Source organism: Stenella coeruleoalba (genome assembly GCF_951394435.1).
Source record: "Stenella coeruleoalba genome assembly, chromosome: 10".
NCBI classification, from domain to species: Eukaryota; Metazoa; Chordata; class Mammalia; order Artiodactyla; family Delphinidae; genus Stenella; species Stenella coeruleoalba.
The window spans coordinates 18,134,414-18,151,818 of NC_137156.1; the positions used below are offsets into that span (position 1 = coordinate 18,134,414).

Genomic DNA, 17,405 nt, shown 5'->3' on the forward strand with positions numbered 1-17,405 from the left:
ACTTTACGTCAAAACCTTATTAAAATGGATACACTCTCAGAAGTTATAAACAGAGCCATTTCCACAGAAAATTTCTATAGAAGGTAGGAAAACTTTTCAACAAGCTAGTTTCTCCAACATCCCAGGCCAGAATCGTTTCATTTTGAATTCTATAATACCAAAACTTTTAAGAGCAGATGATTCCAGTGCCATTTGAACTTGTCCAGAAAAATAGGAAAAGAAGTAAAGCTTCCCAAGTTTTTTTTAATCATATTAATAGATCTAAGAAAAAAAAATCATGAATATCTCTGTATATGCTGAAAAAGGATTTGAAAAATTTCAAACCATTTTTTGGTTTCAAAACACAATTATGTCTTAAGATGTTAAATTATATGTCCATATCAGCATTGAAAGCCAGCTCCATACTTAATGGAAAACATTAAACATAGTCATACTACAGTCAAGAATAAGGCAAACTGCCAGTATCAGCATGAATACTCAGCTTTGTTCTGCATATACTAGCCTCTAGGCTATTTGAAATCACCATGAGAATAAAGCTACAGGAATAGAATTAATAAATTAAGATACAAAATTTATAAATTAAGTTCATATTTATCCAAAAAAACCCTTATATTCAAAAAGATATAAGGACCCCAATATTCATTGCAGCATTATTTACAATAGCCAAGATATAGAAACAACCTAAGTGCCTTTGATAGATGAATAGATAAAGAAGATGTGGTGTGTGTATATATATATATATATATATATATATATATATATACACACATACACACACACATATACATACAATGGAACATTACTCAACCATGAAAAAACCATTTGTGACAACATGGAAGGACCTAGAGGATATTATGCTAAGTGAAATAAGTCAGACAGAGAAAGACAGATACTGTACGACTTCACTCATATGTGGAATCTAAAAAACAAAACAAAAGAACAAACATAACAACACAGAAACAGACTCATAGAGAAGAAACTAGCGGTTGCCAGGGGGAGGAGGATAGTAGGATGGGTGAAGTAGGGGATTAAGAGGTACAAACTTCCAGCTATAAAATAAATATCATGAGGATGTAATGTAGAACATAAGGAATAAGGTTAATAATACTGTAATAATGTGTATGCTGACAGATGGTAACTAGACTCATAATAGTGATCATTTCATAATGTGTAAAAATATTGAATCACTATGTTGTACACCTGAAACTAATATAATATTGTAAGTCAACCATACTTCAATAAAAATATCAGTTGTTCATATATACAACTGGCATTCAGTTAAATTCTATAATGAAAAATAGATCCCATTTATAATAGCAACAAAAAAGATAAACTTCTTTGAAATAAACTGAAAAGATATGCAAGACCTATACAAGGAGAACAAGAGACTTGAAAAAATGAGAAAGCACACTATTTTCTAGTTTTGGCAGATGTAACATGGTAAAAAATATATCAGGTCTCCATAAATTTACTTATGAAATTAATGTGATTCCAGTAAAATACTATTAGTGTTTTTTTTTCAGTTTTTTTAGCCAGCAAATTTATTTAAAGTTTTATAATATCAGAGAATCATTGAAAGAAAGAAGAGAAACCCTGGAAAGTGGAGGCTAGCCTTACCAGATATTAAAATATAATACAAAGCATTAATAGCTAAAAGAGTGTGGTAACGATGCCTGGATAAACCAATGAAACAGAAAGTCTGTTGGACTTTTACAGAAAATGTACTTGGGGTCCATTTGGTATAAAATACAAAGAACATCTCAAATCATTGGGGGAAAGATGGAAAAGATAACTAAAAAAATGAGTAATGACAAGATTCATAACCTGTACTTACACTTGGATGAATTCCCAGTGAATCAAATGTTTAAAAGAAAAAAAATGAAGCAATAAAATTAGTAAAACAGTACAAGGAATAATTCATTGTAAACTTGGAGTGCAAAAACCTTTAAATTATGACTCAAGATTCACAAGCCATAAAGGAAAAGATTGATAAAATTGAATATTTAAATATTGAAATTAAAAAAAAAACCTTCTAGATGGAAAACAGCAGCAGCAACAACAAAATAACCCAACCTATCAATATAGTAAAGGAACAATAACAAAGATAAACTAATAAAACTTTTTCGCAGCTCACATCACAGACAAAATTTAATTCTTAATGTATCAAAAGCTCCTACAAATTTAAAGGGAAAAGAATGATAGTCCAATAGAAAACTGAATAAAATATATAGAGAGATATATTAAGAAAAAGAACTAAAAGATGTTAAACCTTATTCATAATAAAAGAAATGTGGATAGGAGACACCAATTTTCATGTATCAAATTAGCAAAAGTGCGAAAGTTAAATGACTTACTCTGTTGACAAGGACACAGAATCAGGGACCTCCACATGTTTCTGGTAAGAGTGCAAATTCTTACAAACCTGATGGAGAACAGTTTGGAAATATCTATTCAGTATTAAAACATACACATTTCACACATGTGACATTACATATACAAAGCAATTTTTGCAGCACCATTTCTAGTAGCAAAAGATTAGAAACAACTTAATGTTCATCTACAGTGGACAAGTTAAATAAATGATTGTGCATTCCATACATAGAATACAGTTGAAAATAAAAATGAGAAATTTCTTCTATAGGCTGATATAGAATTATCGGCTGGGAATATTGTTTAGTGAAGATGCAAGAAACAGAACAGTGTATACCGTATGCTATCTTCTGGTGGGTGACAGGGAAGGTGAAAAAATAAGAATATATTTGAATTTGCTTATAAATTCAGAAATAAGTGTTGGAGGGACAAACAAGAAACAATTATAATGACTGAGCACAGGGATGTCAAGAGAGGGTTTGCTTGGGTGTTAAATAGGACTGAGAAAGAGAGAGTCACTTAAATGTGTAAATCACGTAAATGTATTACTTATTCAAAAAAAATATTAGAAACCAAATATAGCAATATACATGTGATAAATGTTATAAGTGAGGTACACCAAGTGCCAGAGAAATGGTGATGAGGGGATATTCAATTATTTCTAGCTGCTAGGAAAGTTTGCCGACATAAAATCCTAATAGCATTGCTACTGAGTCTAGAATGTTGCATAGAAATCCACCAAGGAAACAGGGTGGCAGGAGTGAAAATGCATTGCAGACATTTAAGGTGATCAAAACCTTACATAGACATGCCTGGGTTCATGGAACCTGAAGGTTTTCCAGCCTGACTCTGCCCACACATCCTGGTGAATAAGAAATCCTCAGCCGCCTCCGAATGAAGCGCATAGAAAGTCTACCCGGCTTTAGAAATATCAGTCTTCTATGAGTACAATTTTTATTCTTGTGAGATGAATACCAAAAATAAGACAAGATTTGGAAAACAAAAGTTAGATCTTTATTTATATAGAAATTATAATATGAGTGCATCAAGGTCCAGATTTTGTCTACAAAATCACTAAGGTAAACCGCTCAATAGTGTGAAATGTTCCGAGTTCTTTCCCCACGTGTGTGATAAATTTAAGGCTGAGCAATATTTATTTTCCCCCTCAGTCCCATTTGTGATGAGTGGCAAACATTTGCCAAATGATGGAATCAGTTCCGAAGCATGGAATAACCTTCCATCTCTTATCCTCTTTCAAATTCCACAAATGATATCTCAGCAAATCCTACCTATCATACCCTTTCTAAAATCTTCTTATCACCTTCCCTACCTTTGCACATTCCCACTGCTACTACCTTACTTTGCTACCTCAATAGCTCCCATCCAGACCCTTCTCTCATTTTTTCTCATCCAAATTAATAATATCCTAATGCATTTTCCTTTCTCAGGTTTCTTCATCCTCCCATTTGAGAACACTGTCATAGGAAATTGTAGGGAAGATTGATGACGTTACCAGGCTTACATATTTTTCTGAGGCACCCAGTGACTTATCGAGACACTCTAAATTCTTTTCCTACACACATTTTTTTTCTTGTATTGATTGCAACACCAATGACCAGTAACGCCTCATAAACTTGGACTCTACTACTTAGAAATGTGTTACAATTCAGGTAGACATAGAGCTAAAGTTCTCTTTGTACTTCTTATGTAGAATTTTTTCCAAGAAAATTAACAGTATCATCAAGACTGCCTGGGTAATTTCTAGGCTATTTAAGAGAACAAATTGTTTTCAAGCATTGGTAGGCAGTGCAGAAGAATCTATTTACATTTAAATTATTTCCTAATTACAAATCATTATTAGCTATTAACTAAGAAAAGTCACTTAAAGACAACCACTAAGCAACGCTTTGCTAGACTTGTTCTAATTATGGGGACTGGAGAATAATAAAACCAAGATTTAAAATAGTTCAAAATCCATATTTCTTTTCATCAATTCAAATACACCTCCCCTCATTTCCACTAAGCCAAATGCTTGCAGTTTTCTTGGACCTACAAAATATCTCAGAACAAAATAATACATATAAGAGGAAGGCTGATCAATTGTCTGAATTCCAGAAATCAGTTCCCTCAAGGTTACTCCCCAACTTGACTCTTTCCCTGGATTTTTCAAAGCCTATAATCAAGGAGGTAGAGCAACACAATCCCAGAAAAGACAGCTGCAGGCATAAGCGTTTGTTTTCACTGTGAAAACATGTTTTGGGCTCCTGTACAAGTCTTTCCAGAATTACTCAGAGATTTCAGAACAGAAGAGAAACAATGGCCCAAATTACATTTGATTTAGCACATAGTTCTTTCAGTCTGGACAGCCAAAAATCAGAATAGATATCTCATCATCTACCATAGAGGTCAATGTAATGAAAGGAGGAAGAGAGCTCTGCTTCAGTCCTGTAATTCTATACAGGAGCAGTATTATTCCAACAGATTTCAGTGGAGAAAAGAGGTGTCTCAGGTTCCATGTCACAGAAAAAATACAGAACTGAAATAGAATTCTGGTTCTGACATATATACTCCTTCCTGTGGCAGGAGTCATGCTTACTTTACAGAATTGGTGAAAATGATGGGACCTAATTCTTTGTTTTGTTTGTTTGTTTGTTTTTGCGATACGCGGGTCTCTCACTGCTGTGGCCTCTCCCGTTGCGGAGCACAGGCTCCGAACGCGCAGGCCCAGCGGCCGTGGCTCACGGGCCCAGCCGCTGCGCGGCATGTGGGATCCTCCCGGACCAGGGCATGAACCCGTGTCCCCTGCACCGGCAGGCGGACTCTCAACCACTGCGCCACCAGGGAAGCCCGAGACCTAATTCTTTATTTAAGTGGTTTGCACACTGTGGAGTATTCTCTAAAAACAGGTGATATCAATACTGGCTGCCAGTGGACACTGCTAAACATATAGACCAAGAATGACAAGCTAATTGATAGGAATTGATAGGACTTGGAAATTATCTTCTCAAGTGGTTGTATAAAGACATGACAAGATATTTCTTAAAAAGGGAATGCAATATGTGCTCTATAAACACGTTACATGAAAATTGTGTGCATGTCATATCCAAGATCGCATTTGCACTAATATATTTCTATAGATTTGGTGGCATGAGAGTGTAGGATGGATGAAGAATGACCACATGGAAGTAAGTGATTTCTAATGTTTAGCTTCTGTGCAGAGTGGTGGGTTCGCCCTTCTTCGATATATTACTAAAACAGTCAAACAGATAAATAGCACCAAGCATGGCCCAATAAAAATCTGTCGTGGATGAAGAAGTAGGTTTCATCCAATTCTGTTCACCTGACAGGCCCTTATAATATGTCAGCAAATTATTTAAGAAGGGCATTGTTACTCTTATCTACCTTTCAACTAAGCTCAAGAAAGTCATTAGTGTCTGTCAACTGTCAATCAAGCGTTTGAATTTCTTGAACTCTTTGATTCCTTTGCTAGAGATCCCGTGCTTCTCAATGTCCCCCAAATAGACTAACAGTTGTAATAAGCTAACAAATACAAGGCCTTCATGGTGGCACTATGAACATGAACTTCCCTAATGAATGTTCTAACTGTTCTGTGTCTGAAGGCATTAGTCCCTATTTGGGTCTTCAGTGTGAGAATAAAACATCCTGTGAATTCAGTCAATTGGATCAAGAAAAACTCTTTAATGAAGTCATGAGTTAAGCCAGTGGTTTGAAGTAATTCAGCAAAACCATCGATTGAATGACCAAATTAAAAATTTGCTTTCAATAGATTCTGTTGACAGAGTGGGTGTTGTGCTATTTAGCCTGTTGGTGATTATGTGCCAAATACTAGTACCATGCACTCATGTGCCTCTATTACAGACATTGTAAGGAATAGCAGGACAGAGAAGAATGCTATTAACCAGAGTTCTCATAAACTCTCTGAATAGATGCTTCTTGGCTCTTGGCTGCCTGATTTGGTCCACACACTCAAGGCTTGTGGGTGTTTTTGTTTTCCTCCTTTTTTGCCAGAGATCACCTGGCTTCAAAAACATGACCCTCAAATAGATAAGCAACAAGGATATATTGTATAGCACAGAGACTTACAGCCATTATCTTTTTAAAAAGATTTTTATTGGAGTATAGTTGATTTACAATGTTGTGTTAGTTTCAGGTATACAGCAAAGTGAATCAGTTATACATATACATATATCCACTCTTTGTTTTAGATTCTTTTCCCATATAGGCCATTACAGAGTATTGAGCAGAAATCCCTGTGCTATACAGCAAGTTTTTATTAGTTATTTATTTTATATGTAGTAGTGTGTATATGTCAGTTCCAATGTCCCAATTTTAACTGTTAATGGAGTATAATCTATAAAAGTACTGAATCACTATGCCAGACACCTGAAACTAATATATAAATCAACTATATTTTAATGAATGTTTTTAGAAAGCAAACAAAAAAACCATGACCCTCAAAATAATTGGGAATCTATTCAAGAGATAACAAAATTATTTTTATCTGACTCACTTGTGCTCAGTGCTTGTGCAATTATTTCTAAAACATTCCTTTATATTAGCTTTCATAAATTTTTACAACATATAATGTTAATCTCATTCCAACAAGTGGCTGGGGTGACAGAATTTTTAGGACGCAGTCCATTTAAATATTGTGAAATAGGCACTGGAAGCTAGGAAGAAACATGAAACAAAACCCAAACCTAGCCTTCTGGTTGTCTGTACGATCACCAAGTAGAAGAGAGAGACACTCTAACTCTGCCTACACCGTAGCCAAGATTGAAAGTTAGCTCTAGAGTACTCAGCTGCACTGTCAAGCCCAATGCTTCATGGGACTGAGCCGTAAAAATGCCCTGACAGCGGGGCTTCCCTGGTGGCGCAGTGGTTGAGAGTCCGCCTGCCGATGCCAGGGGACGCGGGTTCGTGCACCGATCCGGGAAGATCCCCGTGCCGCCGAGCGGCTGGGCCCGTGAGCCATGGCCGCTGAGCCTGCGCGTCCGGAGCCTGTGCTCCGCAACGGGAGAGGCCGTAAGAGTGAGAGTCCCGCGTACTGCAAAAAAAAAAAAAAAAAAAAAAAAAGCCCTACCAGCGATCTTCTGAAGGAAGGAAAAAAGAATGTTTATGGTATTTCCTTTTTGGAGCTTTGTAATGCACAGACTCTTGAAAGGCTCCGAGAAACCCTACATAAAGAAGCCTGCAAACGGAGAGGTAAATAGCAGCAAGTGGACAGCCTGCAGATGCTGCTGGTGAGGGGACCAATAAGTAAAACAAGACCATCATTTCTGCTGAAGAACAAATAATTGTTCTAATACTTAGTCATTGACGTATTGTGTAAATGTATATGAAAATTTTAAGAGATTACCAGAAATGCAAGATTGTATAAATAGAGCAGCCTTTTGAAAATATGAAATGATGTACTCACCCTTAAAAAAGAATGAAATCTTGCCATTTGCAACCATATGGATAGACTTGGAGCGTATTATATAAAGTGAATTAAGTCAGACAGAGAAAGACAAATACTATATGATTTCACTTATATGTGGAATCTAAAAAATAACCACAAACTAGTGACTATAACAAAAAGGAAACCGAGTCACAGATATAGTGAACAAATTAGTGGTTACCAGTGGGGAGAGGGAAAGGGGGAGGGGCAAGACGGGGTAAGAGATTAAGAGGTACAATTATTATGTATAAAATAAATAAGGTACAAGGATATATTGTACAACACAGGGAGTATAGCCAATATTTTATAATAACTATAAATGGAGTATAACCTTTAAAAATTGTGAATCACTATGTTGTACACCTGTAACATATAATGTGGTAAATCAGCTATACCTCAGTTTTAAAAATATGAAAGGTATTCTTCATTTTTCTAGAAAGTATTGTAAGAATGTCTTTGAAGAGTTGATCCAGAGAGAAATATTCCCTTCTTCTTCCTTAAAACTCTTGATTTTTGTGCCACACCTAAGTAGTGACATTTCTCTTTTGTGCCTCTTCACGTCCATGCTCTGAGGGTTTCATAGGGCCCACTTCTCTTGTCTCACTAACATTCTCCTCTTCGGGCAGCCATGGTCCATGGTAATGGAGTGTGGAACTAGCATGCTCTGGTCCCAGAAGGAATGCTGGGAGCACCAAGGAGAATGTCAAGCACTTCATTTGACACTCTCTCTGTAAATCTTGCATATTTATGTAAGTCACTGAATAGAATGCAAACAAAGGGTTAGATGGTTAGCATATTTTTGGAGTAGTTGTTTCTTTCCGAAGTAGAGATTTAATGTCAAGGCTCTTCTTGGAATTTAGGGCAAAAATGAAACGGATGGGAAATGTGTCCTGTTGTGTAAATGCTGTAAAATCACCCATTTTACGGTGATTAACGAAAAGAAAATTCATTCAAATTATTGAGCACATGTTGGTATACAGAAAATATTTTTTTTCAAAAATATAAGCTGTAATTGTGATCTAAACTGGATTTTGAGAAAATGTGACAATAATTGTACTGGCAGAAATGAACTGGTTCTGTACTCAAATTGAGCTGAATCCAGTTCTATACCTGGTAGTAAGGCCATAAGCTCCTATAAAAGGAAGGAGATGAACAAGAGAAACTTTTAACTGCTCTCTATCCAAGGATCACAAATACCCTGTCTCTGTTATTTATATACAGTAAGAGGAATGTCATTGATTTACTCAGGATTGCTGACCATTAATTTCATTTATAAATCAGACATAATATAATGTGCATATTATTGAACTAAAAAGTCATATAAATGCTGCTCTTATGCCTAATGTTTTCACTGCTCCTGACATAAACAAAATGAAAAGTAGAAAAGACTAGGATTTGTATTTTATCAAATTGCAATGCAAACCCATTGCATTACTCTGAAGGTAAAGTCATTCCTTTCGTAGTTCTTTGCTGACACATGGACACACACAAAGACCATTATGACACATACATTCTACATAGTATTTTCACTTATAATTTGGTTCATCAAATATTTCTGTAATATGCTCTGTAGTGCTTAATTGGGCTTTTTTTTAATTCAATAAAGACTTTATTTTTATTTATTTTTTACATCTTTATTGGAGTATAATTGCTTTACAATGGTGTTAGTTTCTGCTTTATAACAAAGTGAATCATTTATACATATGCATATGTTCCCATATCTCTTCCCTCTTGCGTCTCCTTCCCTTCAACCCTCCCTATCCCACCCCTCCAGATGGTCACAAAGCACCGAGCTGATCTCCCTGTGCTGTGCGGCTGCTTCCCACTAGCTATCTACCTTACGTTTGGTAGTGTATATATGTCCATGCCTCTCTCTCGCTTTGTCACAGGTTTTTCTCCTTCATCACTTTAAATATGTCCTGCCAGTCCCTTCTGGCTTGCAGAGTTTCTGCTGAAAGATCAGCTGTTAACCTTATGGGGATTCCCTTGTGTGTTATTTGTTTTTCCCTTGCTGCTTTTAATATGTTTTCTTTGTATTTAATTTTTGACAGTTTGATTAATATGTGTCTTGGCATATTTCTCCTTGGATTTATCCTGTATGGGACTCTCTATGCATCCTGGACTTGATTAACTATTTCCTTTCCCATATTAGGGAAGTTTTCAACTATAATCTCTTCAAATATTTTCTCAGTCCCTTTCTTTTTTTCTTCTTCTTCTGGAACCCCTATCATTCGAATGTTGGTGCGTTTAATGTTGTCCCAGAGGTCGCTGAGACTGTCCTCAGTTCTTTTCATTCTTTTTTCTTTATTCTGCTCTGCAGTAGTTATTTCCACTATTTTATCTTCCAGGTCACTTATCCGTTCTTCTGCCTCAGTTATTCTGCTATTGATCCCATCTAGAGTATTTTTCATTTCATTTATTGTGTTGTTCATCATTGTTTGTTTCATCTTTATTTCTTCTAGGTCCTTGTTAAATGTTTCTTGCATTTTGTCTATTCTATTTCCAAGATGTTGGACCATCTTTACTGTCATTATTCTGAATTCTTTTTCAGGCAGACTGCCTATTTCCTCTGCGTTCGTTAGGTCTGGTGGGGTTTTATCTTGCTCCTTCATCTGCTGTGTTTTTCTGTCTTCTCATTTTGCTTATCTTACTGTGTTTGGGGTCTCCTTTTTGCAGGCTGCAGGTTCGTAGTTCCCGTTGTTTTTGGTGTCTGTCCCCAGTGGCTAAGGTTGGTTCAGTGGGTTGTGTAGGCTTCCTGGTGGAGGGGACTAGTGCCTGTGATCTGGTGGATGAGGCTGGATCTTGTCTTTCTGGTGGGCAGGTCCACGTTTGGTGGTGTGTTTTGGGGTGTCTGTGGACTTATTATGATTTCAGGCAGCCTCTCTGCTAATGGGTGGGGTTGTGTTCCTGTCTTGCTAGTTGTTTGGCATAGGGCGTCCAGCACTGTAGCTTGCTGGTCGTTGAGTGAAGCTGGGTGCTGGTGTTGAGATGGAGATCTCTGGCAGATTTTCGCTGTTATGATATTATGTGGAGCTGGGAGGTCTCTTGTGGACCAGTGTCCTGAAGTTGGCTCTCCCACCTCAGAGGCACAGCACTGACTCCTGGCTGCAGTACCAAGAGCCTTTCATCCACACGGCTCCTCAATTTGGGATGATTCGTTATCTATTCATGTATTCCACATATGCAGGGTACATGAAGTTGATTGTGGAGCTTTATTCCGCTGCTTCTGAGGCTGCTGGGAGAGATTTCCCTTTCTCTTCTTTGTTCTCACAGCTTCCAGGGGCTCAGCTTTGGATTTGGCCCCGCCTCGGCGTGTAGGTTGCCAGAGGGCGTCTGTTCTTCACTCAGACAGGACGGGGTTAAAGAAGCAGCTGCTTCCGGGACTCTGGCTCACTCAGGCCGGGGGAGAGGGAGGGGCACGGAGTGCGGGGCGGGCCTGAGGCGGCAGAGGCCGGCATGACGTTGCACCAGCGTGAGGCGCGGCGTGCGTTCTCCCGGGGGAGTTGTCCCTCGCTCCCGGGACCCTGGTAGTGGCGGGCTGCACAGGCTCCCCGGAAGCGGGGTGTGGATAGTGACCTGTGCTCACACACAGGGTTCTTGGTGGCGGCAGCAGCAGCCTTAGCGTCTCATGCCCGTCTCTGGGGTCCGTGCTTTTAGCCGCGGCTCGCGCCCGTCTCTGGAGCTCCTTTAAGCAGCGCTCTGAATCCCCTCTCCTCGCGCACCAGGAAACAAAGAGGTAAGAAAAGGTCTCTTGCCTCTTCGGCAGGTCCAGACTTTTCCCCGGACTCCCTCCCGGCTAGCCGTGGCGCACTAGCCTCCTTCAGGCTGTGTTCACACCACCAACCCCAGTTCTCTCCCGGCCCTCCAACCGAAGCCGAGCCTCAGCTACCGGCCCCGCCCGCCCCGGCGGGTGAGCAGACAAGCCTCTCGGGCTGGTGAGTGCCGGTCGGCCCTGATCCTCTGTGCGGGAATCTCTCCGCTTTGCCCTCCGCACACCTGTTGCTGTGCTCTCCTTCGCGGCTCCGAAGCCTTCCCCCTCCGCCACCCGCAGTCTCCGCCCGCGAAGGGGCTTCCTAGTGTGGGGAAACCTTTCCTCCTTCACAGCTCCTTCCCACTGGTGCAGGTCCCGTCCCTATCCGTTTGTCTCTGTTTATTCTTTTTTCTTTTGCCCTACCCAGGTACGTGCGGGGTTTCTTGCCTTTTGGGAGGTCTGAGGTCTTCTGCCAGCGTTCAGTAGGTGTTCTGTAGGAGTTGTTCTACGTGTAGATGTATTTCTGGTGTATCTGTTGGGAGGAAGGTGCTCTCTGTGTCTTGCTCTTCCGCCATCTTCCCGGAAGCTCCCTTAATTGGGCATTTTAAAGAAATAGATTATTTCAGGTTTACTTCATTTAGCCCTTGTTGTCATATGGCTCAACTTAAAGACAAAAAAAAAAAAAAACAACCAGTTTCATGACAAATATAAACAAAGAAACAAAAGAAGGATTGAAATCAGCGTGAAAGTTCAATACTTTCCTCCTAATTCTTTATGTGTGTCAACCACGAACGCCTTGGTTTCCTTTTGATGGCTCGTAGTTGAGTTATGCACATACCGTAGAGGTCCATCTCCACGTAAATCTGACTGGCTATGAAGGGGAGACTCAGACCTCTGCTCTCAGAAAGCCAAAATATTGTTTTATGTTATCCGATCTAGTTCTAGAAATCAAATCCCACATATGAATTTTGACCACCATGGAATTCCATGACTTCTTAACCATGCTCTTCTTTTCCCTTTGAAAGCCTGGAGAATATTGTACAATTAAAGGAGTGGGCTACCCGAAAAGACTTTTCTTTCAGCTTGATCTTCTACCCTGCCCCTGTGTATGTAATCTGTGCCCCTGACTCTCTAACTACTTTCTGGGATGCTGGGCAGAGAGAATGCCCAGAGTTTAGGGATTCTACCAAAGCCACTGAGGTCGCTTTTTAAACAGACTGTGTTTAAACGAGGTTTTAAGAGCTCCTAGGAAATTTGAAACCCTCTGAGGTTCTGCCCAGGGAAAAGACATCCCCAACTCCCTATTCTCTCTTGCTCAATCCATGGAAAAAGATTCAATCAGACAAGCTGCTGGGTTTAAGGTCAAATTGAATTTCTTTTCCCACCTCTTTCCATTTTTTCCAAGCCAAACATTTCACTGGCTGCAATGCAAAAAGCATAGAAGTTTATCCTTACTTGCCCTAGAAACCCTGTTATTTTCATCTTAAATAACCACCCTCTGGCTTGGAGCTTTTAACCCGCTACCGAGTGAGGTTTCACTGGATTTGTTCTCCTCTGATTTGTCTCAATTTGTACCATTTTAATTTATAGATACACAAGCCAATGTGTTGAATTTTGCTTACCTACACATTACCAGCCATCATACTCTACCTATAAGATTTCTCCACAGCTAAAACCTCAATTTTCACCTACTCTGTAGCAGAAGTTCTCTAAAGATGGTTCTCTCAATTCTATTATCTTTCATTTTCTCTTTAACCTATTCTGACCAGGTCTTTGCACAAATTAATTAATACTCACTCATGTAAAAGTCACCAGTGACTTCCATCGTACAAAAACTAAAGGTCACAAATGTAAACTCTACACCTATGAAGCTTCTAGAAGAAACATAGGAGAAATCTTTTGTGAACTTGGGTTACTTAGGCAGACATTTCTTTGATATGACAGGAAAAGCCTAATTTGTGGGAAAAAAATGATCTTTTGGACTTTATCAAACTTAGAAACTTCTGCAATTTGAAAAGCACTATTAAGAGAATGAAAAGACAAGCCACCGACTAGGAGAAAATATTTGCAAAGTGTATATCTGATAAAAGTCTGGTATGCAGAATACATAAAGAGCATTCATAACTCAATAATAAGGAAGCAAACAACCTGTTTAAAAAATGGGCAGGGCTTCCCTGGTGGTGCACTGGTTGAGAGTCCACCTGCCGATGCAGAGGATGTGGGTTCGTGCCCCGGTATGGGAAGATCCCACATGGCGCGGAGTAGCTGGGCCCGTGAGCCTGTGCATCCGGAGCCTGTGCCCCACAACGGGAGAGGCCACAACAGTGAGAGGCCCGTGTACCGCAAAAAAAAAAAAAAAAAAAAAAAAAAAGTAAAAAATGGGCAAATGATTTGAACAGATAGTTCACTGAAGAGGATAATAGGGACGGCAGATAAGTACCTGAAAAGGTGCTCAGTATCATTAGTCATTAGAGAAATGAAAATTAAACCTACAATGATATATTGCCTTTTAGAATAGCTAAAATTAAAAGAAAGAAAGAAAAAAAACTATGGAGCAAGTAGAACTCTCATATAATATATTGCTGGTAGGAATGAAAAATGGTTCAATGACTTTGGAAAATAGTTTAGATTTTTTTTTTTAAAGAGATAAACATGCAATTACCATATGGCCCAGCATTCCGCTTCCTAAGTATTTACCAAAATGAAATAAAAACCTATGTTCACACACAAAAAAACTCTATGTGAATATTTATAGCAGATTTATTTGTAATCTCCAAGAACTGAAACCAACACTCAACAGGGGAACGGATAAACAAATTTTGGTTTATGCATACAATGGGATACTACTCAGCAGTAAATGAGTTGGAACCACTGATACATGTAATATGATGAATCTCAAATGTTTTATGCTAAATGAAAGCAGCCAGATTTAGAAAGCTACATACTGTATGATTCCATATATATGTCATACTTGCAAAAGTGGAGGGGCAGGAAACAGATCTGTAGCTGGGGATGTGGAAGGTGTTTGCTACAAAGAGGCACTGGGAATTTGGGGTTCTGATGAAAAGTTCTATGTCATGATTATGGTGGTAATAACAGAACTGCGTTTGTTTCTCAAGACTTACAGAAATGTACACTAAAAAGGATGACTTTTACTGTACTTACACCTTATTTTAAAAATAAGGAAAAAGGTCCATTGACAATTACTTCATAAACTTCTATAAAAACTGATTACCATTCAAAAATCAATACAGTGGTCAATTCTAAGTTCATTCCTTATCTGACCTCTCAGAGCATTTGACAAAGGTGATCACTTCCTTCCTTCATGAATTACTTTTTAAAAAAAATTCTAGCTTCACAGATAACACACTTTTCTTGTGTTCCTTCTGTATCACTGGCTACTCCTTCACAGTCTCATTTGGTGGCCTATCATTTTCTCACCTCATCTGTGACCACTGTCCCATTCAGTCACTCTGCTCCAGACATGCTGGTTTCCTTGTTCTTCTTCAAACCAGCCAAGTACCTTCCCTCCTCAGGGCCTTTGCACTTGCTAGTCCATTAACAGAGAACACAATTGTTTGCAAAGTTTATTTTCTATTTTTAGGTTGCTATTCAACTGATTCTGAAGGAGGCTTATCTTATCTAAAATAGCTGCCCCCCTCATACCCTGTCTTTCTATAATCCCTTTTATTGAATAATCTGTCATTATATAGCACTCACTTATCTGGAATTAGCTTTGTTTTCTGTCTCCCATCCATATGGGAGATATACTTCATGAGAGCAATGGCTTTACCTGTTTCCTTGCTGTACATCTGATGTGTAGGACAGGGCCCACATAGCAGAGTCTCAGTAAACACACACACACACACACACACACACACACACACACACACACACACACACACACACACACACACACACATCTTCTATCCTTTACTACTTGCTATAAAATTCTCCCCGGCCCCTTCACTCACCCTGAAATAAATTACTAACATATTGAACCTTATGAAATTGTGAAATTGTCACCATTTGATCATTTTGGAACTACAAAATGGTAACTTGGTATGGTTCAAAGTAGCACTATTGTATTAAAAAAATTAAGCACATGAATGCACCAATGACACATTAATTAAAATAATATAGGCGTTAGATAGGAGAGGTCAAACGTCATGAACAGAATATTATTACATATAAATAAAACTTAGTACTGCCACTGTGATGCCTCTACTTTTCTGTGAAAGTTTGTAAGCCAGCAGAGAGTGACAGAGTACCTGCTTCCTGGGTGATAAGAAGAAAGGAATGGATTTCACACTGACAGCTTGTTAATCCATTACCTGGCAACCACAACATCAGAGACCAATCCCCATTTTCAAAAATCCATGTTCTCTCTTGAAGTCTTATTTAAGTAATATCTATGCAATCTACGAATGAAGCCAAACCAGAGGCATGTATAAAAAATCATAATGGCATTCACCGACAGATATTAGCTCTTTCTCTGCTAATCCAGAGAAAGGATTTTTTCATTTTTCTTTCCAGAACACCAGCTATTATTAAATTTAAGAAATGCCCCAAACTAATGCTTTTTCTTTCTTTCTAACAACTGAAATATGTAATACCATGGTATTTGCACATTACACTTAATTGCAAATAGTTATCGACAGCATAAATCTTACATTAGTATGCTAGCCTCAACGAGACCTATTTGTACTTCCAACCTTTAATATTGCAGATGGTTTAATACTGAATGATCTTTATTTTTCAGCTACTTTTATAAGTTTTCTTACTCAAAGTTTTTCCAGTAGTTTTGTAAGTTTAATAGATCTATTGATGTCTAAAACACATCAGCTAGAGACTTAATGTAGTTTATATTCACATTGTAGTTTTGTCAATTGAGCATAAGACTAGAAATTTTCTTCCTATTCCTTCTCTTATTTTCTTCCATAGGCTAATGTACTTTCTAAGCGTATGACTTTTTTGAGTATACTCAAAACGTGATGTTTATGCTTTTGAAAAACATGTCAATAATCAAGTGTACTCTTCTGATAACTCCATTTATACACAAAATCATTAAGCCATGCTGGCTCAGTCAGTGATACAAATGGTCCTTCTACTATGAAGATGTTTGCACATGTTCTTGGTTATTAATTATACACTGGATGAACAATGAATTATTAATAGCAAGAGAATCAATTCAGTTGAGTGATATTTTTGCCTGTGAAAGCAAGTCAGAGTTCTTTAAAAATATACAATAAATATCTAAAATTTCATCTCATATGACTTTTTACTAGACAGTTTTGAAAAATCCCAGCCAAATGAGTGGTTAGCTTAAAAATTTCACTCTAAAGGCATTGATTAAAAATTCACAAGGGAAAAAGAAAAAAATTCACAAGGGAATTACTATATAGCATATTTTTAAATTAATGTTAATAAATTTGAAGTTTGTAAAGTGAATCTGTTTATATTTCTGTAAAACATTTTTCTATGATAGCACATGTAGAATATATATGTACATATGTACTTGTGTGTATGCACATGCATTGGTTAGGAGGGAGAGAAGCAAATGGTAATAGCATGGTCTAAAAGCTCAATGTCCAATAATAAAGGACAAATAAGATGATTAAGTCTGTTGGGGGAAAAAGAACAATGCAAATGTAGTCACCTTATCTGTCTGTTAATTATTGGACATTGGAACATGTTTGACTAAATTTGCACATGTGTGTACTTGGGAGGAGTATGCATTTTAACTCACAATTTTATTTTCCTTATCTTTTCAAACTACATAGATTTTGTTGTACAAAGATGTTCAAAACAAAAGCAGGATAA

At 38.0% G+C, this 17,405-nt stretch overlaps 1 protein-coding gene across 39 annotated transcripts in view; it reads left to right on the top strand.

Moving 5' to 3' along the window:
* The window catches only part of LOC307193308 (uncharacterized protein), a 1,334,119-nt gene that overhangs the window by 1,026,772 nt on the left and 289,942 nt on the right, over positions 1-17,405 (top strand). For 9 of the 39 annotated variants that reach the window (XM_079935107.1, XM_079935108.1, XM_079935109.1 and 6 more), the window contains one exon: positions 11,598-11,766. The exons of 29 other annotated variants lie outside the window; for them this stretch is intronic. The gene's annotated coding sequence lies outside the window, so the exon portion shown is untranslated. Of the gene's footprint in view, positions 1-11,294; positions 11,568-11,597; positions 11,767-17,405 lie in introns of those variants that run through there. One more of the 39 variants, XM_079935117.1, reaches the window with a different exon arrangement.